The sequence below is a fragment of the Oryx dammah genome, unplaced genomic scaffold (assembly GCF_014754425.2).
Source record: "Oryx dammah isolate SB20612 unplaced genomic scaffold, SCBI_Odam_1.1 HiC_scaffold_2, whole genome shotgun sequence".
NCBI classification, from domain to species: Eukaryota; Metazoa; Chordata; class Mammalia; order Artiodactyla; family Bovidae; genus Oryx; species Oryx dammah.
The window spans coordinates 87,332,659-87,345,600 of record NW_024070186.1 but is presented as its reverse complement, the minus strand read 5'-3'; positions in this window follow the sequence as shown (position 1 = coordinate 87,345,600).

Genomic DNA, 12,942 nt, shown 5'->3' with positions numbered 1-12,942 from the left:
AAGTTTGAACATAGATAACCCAGAGGACGCAAAATTGATCTCTGGTCTCGGAAAACCCCACATGCCATGGAGCAGCTAAGCCTGTGCACCACAACTATTGAGCCTGTGAGCCCAGGAGCTGCAACTGTTGAGCCCACGCTCTGCAACAAGAGAAGCCACTGCAATGAGAAGCCTGTTCGCCACAACTAGAGAAAAGCCCTCACAGCAACGAATACCCAGCATTGTCAAAAATGAAATCAATTCATTAAAAAGAAAATTTTGTATTTTGAAATTCAGATTTCCATGCTAACTCACTGCCACGGGTAAGTTGTCCTATTGTGTAATTCAATCTATAATCCAGGTCAAAAATATTTCACTGATTTATAGTTATAATGTAATATGCAGGGAAAAGAAGTCCAAGGGGCGGGGGGAAACAACCCTACAGTTTTCACCTTACTTTAGATAATATGCTTAATTTACTCTTAATTTTATAATAGTCATGCCTGGGGCTTGTCACAGTGCTAGAAATGAATGACTTGAGGACAGAATATTATCAAATTCTTTTGCAGCAATTGATAGGACTATGAAACATAAAATTTTCTTTAATGTTAATATTAGGTTAGTGAAAAAGGTAATTGTGCTTTCAGACCATGAATTTTAAATCATTATAACTAGGATCAAACACATCTTTATTAATTAAAATAGGAACCATTACAATCAACACATTTTTGCCAATGAGAAATAAGTTTGTTTATACCTGTAGCATAAAAACCCATGCTTCAGGATTTGACAAACTCTTGGAAAGTATTTTGTGCTTCCTGCTGGTTGTGGAAGCATTTTCCCTGCAAAAAGTTGTCAGGATACTTGAAGAAGTAGTAGTTGGTTGGTGACTGGTCAGGTGAATATGGCAGATAAGGCAAAACTTCATAGCCCAATTCATTCAACTTCTGAAGCATTGATTGTGATTGGGTCCATTCTGTTGACCGCTGCAGATGTTGCAGTTTTCAGTGCATCACATCAGTTTGCTGAACATACTTCTCAGGTATAATGATTTTGCCAGGATTCAGAAAACTGTAGTGGATTGGACCAGCAGCAAACCACCAAACAGTGACCCATGACCCTTTTTTTTGGTGCAAGTTGGCTTTAGGAAGTGCTTTGGAGCTGCTTCTTGGTCCAACCTGAGCTGGTCGTCACAGGTTGTTGTATAAAATCCACTTTTTCATTGCATGTCACAATCCAGTCAAGAAATGGTTCATTGTTGTTCTATAGAATAAGAGAAGACAAAACTTCAAAACAATTTTTTGAACTTGCAGTCAGCTCACGAGGCACCCACTTATCAAGCCTTTTCACTTTTCCAATTTGCTTCAAATGCTGAATGACCTCAGAGTGGTCAATGTTGAGTTCTTCGCCAACTTCTCATGTAGTTGTAAGAGGGTCAGCTTCGATGATGGCTCTCAGTTGGTCGTTATCAACTTCTGATGGCCGGCCTCTGTCGGCCACTGTCCTCCTCATCTTCAAGGCTCTTTTTGTCTCCTTTGCAAAACTTCTTGAACCACGACTACACTATACGTTCATTAGCAGTTCCTGGGCCAAATGTGTTGTTGATATTGCAAGTTGTCTCCGCAGCTTTACAGCCCATTTTGAACTCAAATGAAAAGATTGCTTGAATTTGCTTTTTTCTAACATTATTTCCCTAGTCTAAAATAAATATAAACAGCAAGTAAGTCATTAGCAAAAAAATAAAGCACAAGAAATGTGCGTTAAAATGATGTATGACATGACCGCATTTAAGAATGTATTCCAATATTAAACAGCAAAATTCAACAGTGCAAAACCGCAATTACTTTGCATCAACCTAATAATCAACTGGGTTTTTTTGGGGGAGTCCATGCTGCACGGCTTGTGGGATCTCAGTTTCCTGACCAGGGATTGAACCGGGCCATGGCAGTGAAAGGCCGGAATCCTAACAGCTAGATTACCATGGAATTCCCTAACTTTTTATTTTAAAAATATATTCCTTTATATAAGAAAATGTTCTTTATAGATTTTTCTGCTTCTATGTGACATGATCCTGGTTAGGCAAAAGCACTCCCCATGGCAGCCCATACAGGAATGCCAAGGACAGACCTAAAGGCACCGTCCACATAATAAATGAACAAAGGAGATGGGCAAATGACAGGCTATGAGAAGCACAGCAAGCTCCATTTTGGTGAAAATAGCCTATTATGTTAATTGGCATGTAGTTGATTTCAGTAGTTTTTGTTTGTTTATTTTGAGGTTAAGGACATACATTGCGGTTATGCCAAGGCTCAGATGGGTGGAATTTCATATTGAGAGACAGAAAACAAAACAGTCTCGATGGAAAATTTCAGCAGTGAGCTAAGGTGTTTCTGTTTGTTGTTGCTTTTAATGTACAAATATAGTTGTAAGGCATAGAAACATCAAATTTCTCTGAAGCCATTTAGAACTTATTTTAAACTTATTTATGGAGAATATAGCACACCCTTGATACATAAGTCATGTTTTTTCAACCTCTCTGTTCATGGAATTATCAATTCTGAAAATGCTCATGGATTATTATATCTTTCTGTGAGCAATTTTTTGAAGGTTAGTTTTGAAAATATTTTTAAGATTATATATTCCAGAGGGAATGTATGTTTTCCAGCTTTCATGAACTGAGCTATTTTAAAACAATATCCATTAGTTTAGTTACAGTAAAAGTTGTGATATTTTTCAATGAATTTTGACATGTCTGTTTCCTTTTTTGAAAACTTTTTTAAAAAATTGTAGGGCTTAGACCCAGAGGAGACTGTTGGAGTCTTTCAATAAATACCCCTTTTCCACTCTAGCAAAGCCATTGCAATTTGTTTCTCTTTTCCTAGAAGTTATCTCACACCACCTAAAGGGCACAGATGTTTTTCCAGTTACTTAAAACTACAATAAATAAAGACAAATATACACACACACTCCTTTTTATTAGTCATATAGAGACTTCTAGTATAAATGCCAGGAAAAAAGGAGTGAGTAAGGAATTGGGCAGGGGCACAGAACAGGTAATGGTCCATGCAGATGTGGCCTGGGAAGAAATGTGACAAAATGAGGGTATAGGATAGAGGGCAGTGAACACCAATACTTGGGATACACCAATACAAGAACATGGGAACGCTCTTGGAAGCCCAGCCAGCATTCTGCCTTGGCCAGTCGAGGACCACTTTCTTTTTTAATCCTCCTTTTCACCTACAATCCCTTCCTTGCCATCCCCCACTTCCATCTTGCCTTTCTCTTTTGCCTTGTCAGCTCTATCAGTGATCCTCCAGGCAATGCTGGACCTAGGAATTCAGCCACTTTTTAAAAGGTAGGAATTCTGACCCCTACCCCTTTCTGGGGGTATGATGGGGAGTGGAGGCTGCACTGCTACTCAATGACCAGGTCTGCAGAAGTCAAGAGCCAGCAGCCCTGCAAGAAGCCTCCAGCCTAGGACCCAGCTATGACCATGTACGGGGCTACTGCCCCTTTGGTAGACTATAGCTCTTCATATTTAATTGCTAGTGGAGCAAAACTATAAATCTGAACTTGTAAGAATTCAATTTCAATCCTCAGTGCCATCAACTAGCTGGGCAACCATGTGATCACCTGCTCCTCCCTGGACTTCAGTTTGCTCACTTGGAAAGCAAAGGATCTGATCCATGCCAGCGCTGGCTCTATAATTACTGCTTGTGAACTCACATGTGTTTGGCACTTGGCAGCAGGCTCTGGTTTACATAACCTGTTCTACCAACTAAAAATTGTCCTGCAGAAAAACCACTGCCCTTTAACAGGATGCAGGACCCGGTTGAACACATTCTTTACATGGGAAGATTGTGAGGACCTATCTTGAGAGTGAACTCTGAAAAGGACCACTTCACCTCTTTAAGGGATAGCCCCCCACCAGCTCCCTGGCTAGTCTACTCTGGTTATTTAATCATCAATCACAGCACATTCTTCGTGCCATGTAACCCAAGTTCCTTCTTTGGTAGTTTCTTCCCTAGCCTCGCTAGAGATTGGTCACTATCTGCTCCAACATTTCAGAGACCATACAATAAAACACAATGCCTGCAGTACCCACCTGAGGTTCCTCCAAGGGTCAACTCAATATTCAGACTCACAAGCCTTCTGGAGGCCACATGTGGCTTTAGTCAAGAAGATGTAGGGAAGAGCTAGCCAGCCTGGCAGCATCAAGGATTCATCTCATGGGAACTCAGACCTCAGTCTAGCATAGCACTCATCTCGGGTGTAGGAGATAAGAGCATGGTTGCACAGATGTAGGTGCCTCCCCAGCTTAGAAGACATTATATTTGGTAGTAATTCCAGGAGAATAGTTTCTAGGTTCCTCCCAAAGACAAGCACAATTCAAAAAGTCACCACATTCAGAGAGGCCCAAAGAATGGCTCCCAGTCAAGTATTTATAGTTCAGTTAGGTATTTATAGAACAAATCAATGTTGTAAAACATACCTCATTCTCCCCCATTTGGACACTGGGGCTTTGGAGAAGTAATGATAAGTGATAGAGCCAAGATCTCCTTACTCCAAGGGCCATAGTTCCTTCTATTCTATCACAGCTGCCTTATTTGAATGGAACTCTGATCTTCACTATGACGATGGCCTAGTCTTAATTTGAGTGTACTTAAAAGAAATATATCTTAATATTTTCTGAAGTGCAATGTAATCTCAAGTGCTTAGTCACTCAGTCATGTCTGACTCTGCAACTCCATAGTCTGTAGCCTGCCAGGCTCCTCTGTCCGTGGGGATTCTCCAGGCCAGAATACTGGAGTGGGTCACCATGCCCTCTTCCCAGAGGATCTTCTCAACCTAGGGATCAAACCCAGGTCTCCTGCATTGTGGGTGGATTCTTTACCATCTGAGCCACCAGAGAAGCCCAATGTTATCTCATAATTGGTCTTATTTGTGATCATTTCAGGGAGTATTTACATGCAGGTTAAATTAGCAAATACATCTGAAAACACCTGGCACACAGTGGGCTTTCAGTAAATGTTTATTGAATCTGCCTTGTACTTCCTAAATTGGATCCCCACATGATTTCTTAGGACCACAGTTTTGGCCCATTAGTCTTCTGAGTCATGTTATACAGGGTGGCCATCCAGGGTCACAGCAAACTTTTCACTGCATGGAGCTCCATACTTTATAACGACCCTAATAACGTTCATCCCCAAACAACAACTAACAGCAAGCACAGGGTCTTCTACCCTTAGGTCAATAGGCTGCAATGTAGTTACTACTGTGGAGAGTTGTGTCTCCCAGACCATGCTTTCCAAGTGCAGCTGAAGGACAGAGCCAACCAGACACAAAGCAGGAAACCCACGAGCTATAACTTCAGCTAGCTGGGCTCCCTCCTTCCAAAGGGACCAGGGAGGGCATTGTAAGTGTCTCTACACAAGAAGGACTTGGGCGAACGCCTTAGTAGGTGTTGCCATTCAGCCTTCTCTTCAAGAAAAGCAGGCAGGGAACATAGTTGGTGTAGCTGAAAGGTCACCACACCAGGAATTGGTGATTAAATAACACAAAGACCCATCATAACCTGGTCCTGACACTGGCCCTCATAAACACATTCTCACCTCCGCACATCAGGCTTCTTCTCCTAGAAGGCTGTATCCTTGATCTTCCCAACTGATAAACCCGACTCATCTTTCCATACCCAGTTCAAGCCTTCTAGAACTGATGTTTGTAAGAATGTTTTCCTCCATGTTCTCAAAGGGCTTGGTCCTTGCTTCATCAGATGAGTTGAATTTGAAATTTTTGCATATGGCATGACTGACTCTCTGCCTTAACTGAGAATTAAGAGTAGGCACTCAATGTATTTGTGGGATAAAAAACAAGGTGAAGAGCATAGGGAACTATATTCAATATCCTGTACTAAACCATAATGGAAAAGAATGTATAAAAGAAAATCACTTTGCCGTATAGCAGAAACTAACACAACACTGTAAATCAACTATAATTTAATAAAATAAAATATAAAAAATTATTCGTGGAATGACTCATTAATTTAACAAATATTTACTGAGTGTATACTTTGTGCCAGATATTGTTCTAGGTTAAGGATGGAATGGCGATATTTATGAAGAATCCTGAAAGGTGAGAAAATGTAAAGTAAAGGGAGGGAGAGGAACAGAGGCAGGCTAGCTGCTCACAAAGCACCCATTTCCTGGTCTTCTTGCCTGTGTAGCTCTGCTATGTTCCTCTGCCTCCCTTGGTGCGTTGAGTGTAGTTATCTGACTGGGTTCTAAGCCAGTGTGATGTGGTTAGAAAGAAAGGTATTAACACCAGACCCGACCCATGAAAATCTCTGTTGCGTGATCCTTCACACTCTTTCCCTTTCCAGTATGTTGGTGCAGTTGAGTATGGCGTGACCTTGAGAAACATTCAAAATGAGCCATAGCAGGAAGGAGCCTGGATCACCACTTAGAGGAGAGTAGAGAGGGCTCACAGGAGCCCCAGGAGCAAAAGTAGATGCCTCTGGGCTATCAGGCAGTCCACGGTCCAAAAGTCTATTTGTGTTGACCCTTTTAAAGGTTTTTTAATTTTTTTTTTTTTTTTTAAGCATGAGACTTAAAATAATAACAATAGAAAATTTTAAAGCATTAGTTTAAAATGATAGATGTCCTATTGTGGAATGAGAATTATGTACCATTTAGAGGGTATTGTATAAGTTAATTCTCAAGAAAATGGTAAAGCTGGTTAGTTAGGGCTGTTTAAGAGAGGCTTTCTGTTATGGCCTAAGCTTTTTTTTAAAAAAAAAACAAAAACCTCAAAATTGTCATTTCAAACAGACATTTGGACAATCAACCCTATTATAATCCAGAGACTTCTCCTGATGTTTTTCCCTAATTCTGTTCTTTGCTTCCATAGTCCAGTATATTCTTTGCTCTAGAATGTTAGTTCACTGAAATAGAGGCTCCATTCTTTCACTCAGTGAGTTTTGTTGAGGACCTTCTACACACCAGAGAAACAAGACAGAGGGGTTTTCCCCAGAAGCTCAGGAGCAAAGAAGGCCTAGCTGATCAAGGTGGGGATAGTGGTGGTCAGTGTCAACCCAGTGGGGGTTTGGACCCCGTCAAGAGGTTATTGTTTCCAGCATAAGGAAAGAAGCCTCAAAGACTCCTCCGTCACCACAGCTGGGCAGGATACCACAGCTGGGCAGAGAGAGTGCACAGAGTTTTCACTGGAGAGAAACTGGAGGCCCTGTGCCCAAACAGAGTGGGAGGCCACAGCCACAGCTGGGGTCATCAGTAATCCACAGCAGGCATTTTGTACATGGTTTTAGATGAATTACTTTAATGGAGAGAATACTTTCTGAAATCTGAACAATTGCATAAGGATAGAATTTTTATTTTTGATAATAAAGGCCCATTAGCCCATTGCTCCAGGAAGTCCTGTTTGTATCTGGCACCAGGCCTAGTAAATACAGGACACTCTCAGTTTCAAATACTATGTGTATGAATCACTGAAACAGCCTACATGTGTTAATACTGCATGCATGCTAAGTTGCTTCAGTTGTGTCCAATTCTGCGACCCCCTGGACTGTAGCCTGCCAGACTCCTCGGTCCATGGAATTTCCCAGCAAAAATACTGGAGTGGGTTTCCATTTCCTCCTCCAGGGGATCTTGCTGACCCAGGAATTGAACCCATGTCTTGTAAGTCTCCTGCATTGGCAGACAAGTTCTTTACCACCAGCTCCACCTGGGAAGCCCCTATGTTAATATTTTGGCATTAATGACAGAAAGGTAGACTCTGGAGTCAGATTACCTGGGATTTAAACCCAACTGGGCTTCCCTGGTAGCTCAGCTGGTAAAGAATCCACTTGCAATGCAGGACACCCTGGTTCAATTGCTGGGTCAGGAAGATCCGCTGGAGAAGGGATAGGCTACCCACTCCAGTACTCTTGAGTTTCCTTGGTGGCTCAGGTGGTAAAGAATCCACCTGCAATGAGGGAGACCTGGGTTTGATCCCTGGGTTGAGAAGATCCCCTGCAGGAGGGCATGGCAATCGACTCCAGTACTCTTGCCTGGAGAATCCTCGTGGACAGAAGAGCCTGGCAGGCTACAATCCATGAGGTCACACAGACCTGGGTTTGATACCTCGGTTTGGAGGGATCCCACTAGAAACAATGTATGATCTCTAATGATCCAGTCAAAATTACTCAAATATTTTAACAAGAGTGAACTGATAATATTCATGTTTACCTGGCACAAGAGGAAGGAATGAAGAGACCAAGAAAAAGTCAAGGGGGAACTATTTTGAATTGTTGCATTAAAAGTGAGCAATTTCAAACAAGGCTTTTTTTTCATTTTTTTTTTTTTAAATTTTACTTTACAATACTGTATTGGTTTTGCCATACTGCTAAGTCACTTCAGTCGTGTCCGACTCTGTGTGACCTCATCGACGGCAGCCCACCAGGCTCCCCCGTCCCTGGGATTCTCCAGGCAAGAACACTGGAGCGGGTTGCCATTTCCTTCTCCAATGCATGAAAGTGAAAAGTGAAAGTGAAGTCGCTCAGTCGTGTCCCACTCTTTGAGACCCTATGGACTGCAGCCTACCAGGCTCCTCTGTCCATGGAATTTGCCAGGCAAGCGTACTGGAGTGGGGTGCCATTGACATGAATCCAGCTTTTAAAAGACCTATCTCACCCGAAGTTTTTTTTTTTTGCAAGCCACAGGAGACAGCACCACCTACTGGCCACGTAATTTGCCCAGGGGTTAAGAAGGGGGAAAGAGGGTGGCGATTAATTCAGGGGTAAAACTGCCCCAAAGATTTAAATTTCCAGCTGTTTTGGCCTTGATGCCACCTGGATGGCTGAGTCCCTTCTCCATAAAGAGACTCAGAGCCCACTGAAGATTTCTTGTTCATAAAAAACTCCTGATCTCTAGAATCTCTGGAGAAGGAATGGAAAATGATGTGATCTGCGTTTTGACTGCAAGGAGCCAAGCCGCTGGTCTAGAGTAATGGTTCTCAAACTCCCCCACACATTTGGATCACCTGCAGAGCTTCAACAAGCAGGAGGCACAGGCCTTATCTAGACCAGTGAAGCACTCTTGGGTGGGACCCAGGTGTCAGTGACTTTTAGATCTTCTCAAGTGACTGGAATGTACAGCCAAGACCTGCTCCTGTCAGGGCAGCAGCCCATCCCCAGCTAGTTTTGCCTGATGCTCATCTCAGCCTTTAGGCTGAAGCAGAGATCAGCAGAATGATGTGTGTGTGCTCCTGTGCTGTCCCGGGGCTGTGACCAGAGGATGCCTTCCTCGGGGTCCGAGAGGCTCCCACATGAGCATCTACATCCCATTTTTAAAAACAGCTCTAGTGAGCTCTAAAAAATTTCATATACGCAGGTTATAATTTAAGGTTTGCTATAATCTGGTCCTATCACTTCACGGGAAATAGATGAGTAAACAGTGGAAACAGTGTCAGACTTTATTTGGGGGGGCTCCAAAATCACTGCAGATGGTGACTGCAGCCATGAAATTAAAAGACACTTACTCCTTGGAAGGAAAGTTATGACCAACCTAGATAGCATATTCAAAAGCAGAGACATTACTTTGCCAACCAAGGCTCATCTAGTCAAGGCTATGGTTTTTCCAGTGGTCATGTATGGATGTGAGAGTTGGACTGTGAAGAAAGCTGAGCGCCAAAGAATTGATGCTTTTGAACTGTGGTGTTGGAGAAGACACTTGAGAGTCCCTTGGACTGCAAGGAGATCCAACCAGTCCATCCTAAAGGAGATCAGTCCTGGGTGTTCATTGGAAGGACTGATGCTGAAGCTGAAACTCCAGTACTTTGGGCACCTCATGCAAAGAGTTGACTCATTGGAAAAGACTCTGATGCTGGGAGGGATTGGGGGCAGGAGAAGGGGACGACAGAGGATGAGATGGCTGGATAGCATCACCAACTTGATGGACATGAGTTTGAGTGAACTCCGGGAGTTGATGATGGACAGGGAGGCCTGGCATGCTGCGATTCATGGGGTTGCAGAGAGCTGGACATGACTGAGCGACTGAGCTGAACTGAAATGATACCCATGAATAGTCATGTATGGGTGGGACTGCTTTTTAATACACTGTCTAGGTTTGTCATAGCTTTGCTCCTTGGAAGAAAAGCTATGACAAACCTAGACAGTGTATCCATACAGTCAAAGCTATGGTTTTTTTCAGTAGCTATGTATGGGTGTGAGAGTTGGACCATAAAGAAGGCTGAGCACCAAAGAACTGATGCTTTTAAACTGTGGTGTTGGAGAAGACTCTTGAGAGTGGAAGATCAAACGAGTCAGTCCTAAAGGAAATCAACCCTGAATATTCATTGGAAGGACTGATACTGAAGCTGAAGCTCCAATACTTCGGCCATGACTGAGCAACTGAACAACAACAAATACCCGTGCAACCTTCACCAGCATCAAGATAATGAGCATACTCTTCGAGGCTGAACTGAGAGACTCCTGCTTTATACTGTTTCATACCTATTTAATATTCTATGCCAGGCATTGTGCTGGGTGAGAAAGAAACACAGACTTACCTAGTGCAGAACCTCTTTCCTGGGGAAGCGAGTTCCAGGTCTCAGCTGACACAAGGGAGGCAATACTTCTACTTAAGAGGGCTGTGTAGAGAAGAGGAGGCTTAGAGAAAGTTGGTCAGAGGAGATGGTGGTTTAGCTGTTCTAGACAGATGGAGGTGTATGTTAGGCAGTTGAAGGAAAGGGGTGTGTCAAGCGTAGGACACAGCATAGGCCAAACCTGGAGGCAGAAGAAGGTGCATGTTTAGGGAGCAGCTGGTGTACCAGCGTTAGTGCACTGCTGGGGAGGGGGAGAGGTGTGGGGTGGGGAGCAGTGGCAAAGCTGGAGCTGTCGGTGCCATAGCAGGAGTGAGAAAGGAGCCACAAGGAGACTGACTGCATTCTCTGTGCTTCATTCTCTCAGTGCAGAGCCCCTGAGAGCCCTAGCCAAGGAAGTGCCATGAACAAACGCACATCTTAGAAAGTTCATTCCGACAGCCCTCTAGTGTTGCAGGACAGTCAGTTAGGAGACCTTTGCAGAAGTCCCGGTGAGCAGAAGCGCATGAATTACAGCATATTATATAAGAATCAAAAGCAACTTTGGAGGCAAGAGCCATTTTCATAAACATTATACACACATATATATTCACACAATAGCAATGAAAGTCTCCCAAGAATGAATGTACTCTGGTCCATGAAGCCCAGAGTTTTGAATGGCCCAGGGCCTTTCAGAAGTGATGGAAACTGACATAGTGTAGTGAAGAGGGTCATGAGACAGGTGAGACTCTTAGAGAAGAAGTTCAAGTAGCCTACTTTTAGCACTAAATCCAGAATCATCTTCAAATGTAAAGGAGGTAACATGCATGTCAGAACTAGAGTCTGTGATGACAAGTCACAGTTGTTCAGTCGCTAAGTCATGTCTGGTTCTCAGCAACTCAATGGACGGCAGCACAGTAGGCTTCCCTGTCCTTCACTGTCTCCCAGAGCCTGCTCAAACTCATGTCCATAGCGTCGATGATGACATCCAACCATCTCATCCTCTGTCGCCCCCTTCTCCTCTTGCCCTCAATCTTTTCCAGCATCAGGGTCATATCCAATGACTTGGTTCTTCACATCGGGTGGTCAAAGTATCGGAGCTTTAGCTTCAGCATCAGTGCTTCTAATGAATATTCAGGATTGATTTCCTTCAGAATTGACTGGTTTGATCTCCTTGCTGTCCAAGGAACTCCCAAGAGTCTTCTCCAGCACCACAGTTCAAAAGCATCAAGCCTTCTTTATGGTCCAACTCTCACATCTGTACATGACTACTGGAAAAACCATAGTTTTGACTATACACACCTTTGTTGGCAAAGTGATGTCTCTGCTTTCTAATATCCTGTCGAGGTCTGTCATAGTTTTTCTTCTAAGAAGCAAGCGTCTTTTCGTTTCATGGCTGCAATCACCATCCGCAGTAATTTTGGAGCCCAAGAAAATAAAGTCTGTCACCTTTTCCATTTCTTCCCCATCTGTTTGTCATGATGTGATCAGACCAGATGCCATGATCTTCGTTTGTTGAATGTTGACTTTTAAGCCAGCTTTTTCACTCTTCTCTTTCACCTTCATCAAGAGGTTCTTTAGTTCCTCTTCACATTCTGCCATTAGGGTGGTATCATCTGCATATCTGAGGTTGTTGATATTTCTCCCGGCAACCTTGATTCCCTCTGTTGATTCATCCAGCCTGGCATTTTGCATAATGTATTCTGCATATAAGTGAAATAAGCAGGGTGACAATCTACAGCCTTAATGTACTCCTTTCCCAATTTTGAACCAGTCTGTTCCATGTCCAGTTCTAACTGTTGCTTCTTGACCTGCATACAGATTTCTCAGGAGGCAGGTAAGATGGTCTGGAATTCCCATCTCTTTAAGAATCTTCCCCGATTTGTTGTGATCCACATAGTCAAAGGTTTTAGTGTAGTCAATGAAGCAGATGTTTTTCTGGAATTCTCTTGCTTTTTCTATGATCCAGAGGATGTTGGCAATTTGATCCCTGGTTCCTCTGCCTTTTCTAAATCCAGCTTGAACATCTGGAAGTTCTCTGTTCATGTACTGTTGAAGCCTAGCTTAAAGGATTTTGAGCATTACCTTGCTAGTATGTAAAATGAGCGCAATTCTATGGTAGTTTGACAAGTTACAGTGGTCAGTCAAAACTCATTGATTGATAACAGATGTTTTTACTGTGGGCATTAATAGATCACATGAGTGTGTTTCTTTTATTCTGTTTACCAGTTAGCCTTGACAACACAAGAGTAAACACAAGCTGTATAGATGAGGCTGCTTTCACCTGCAAAAAGAGAAATAATTACTCAAACTGGCCTAAAAGTAAAATCTAAAGACTTCAGGTATGGTCTGATCAGAGTACCAGCTCCATTTTCCCATGATTCTCTCAGT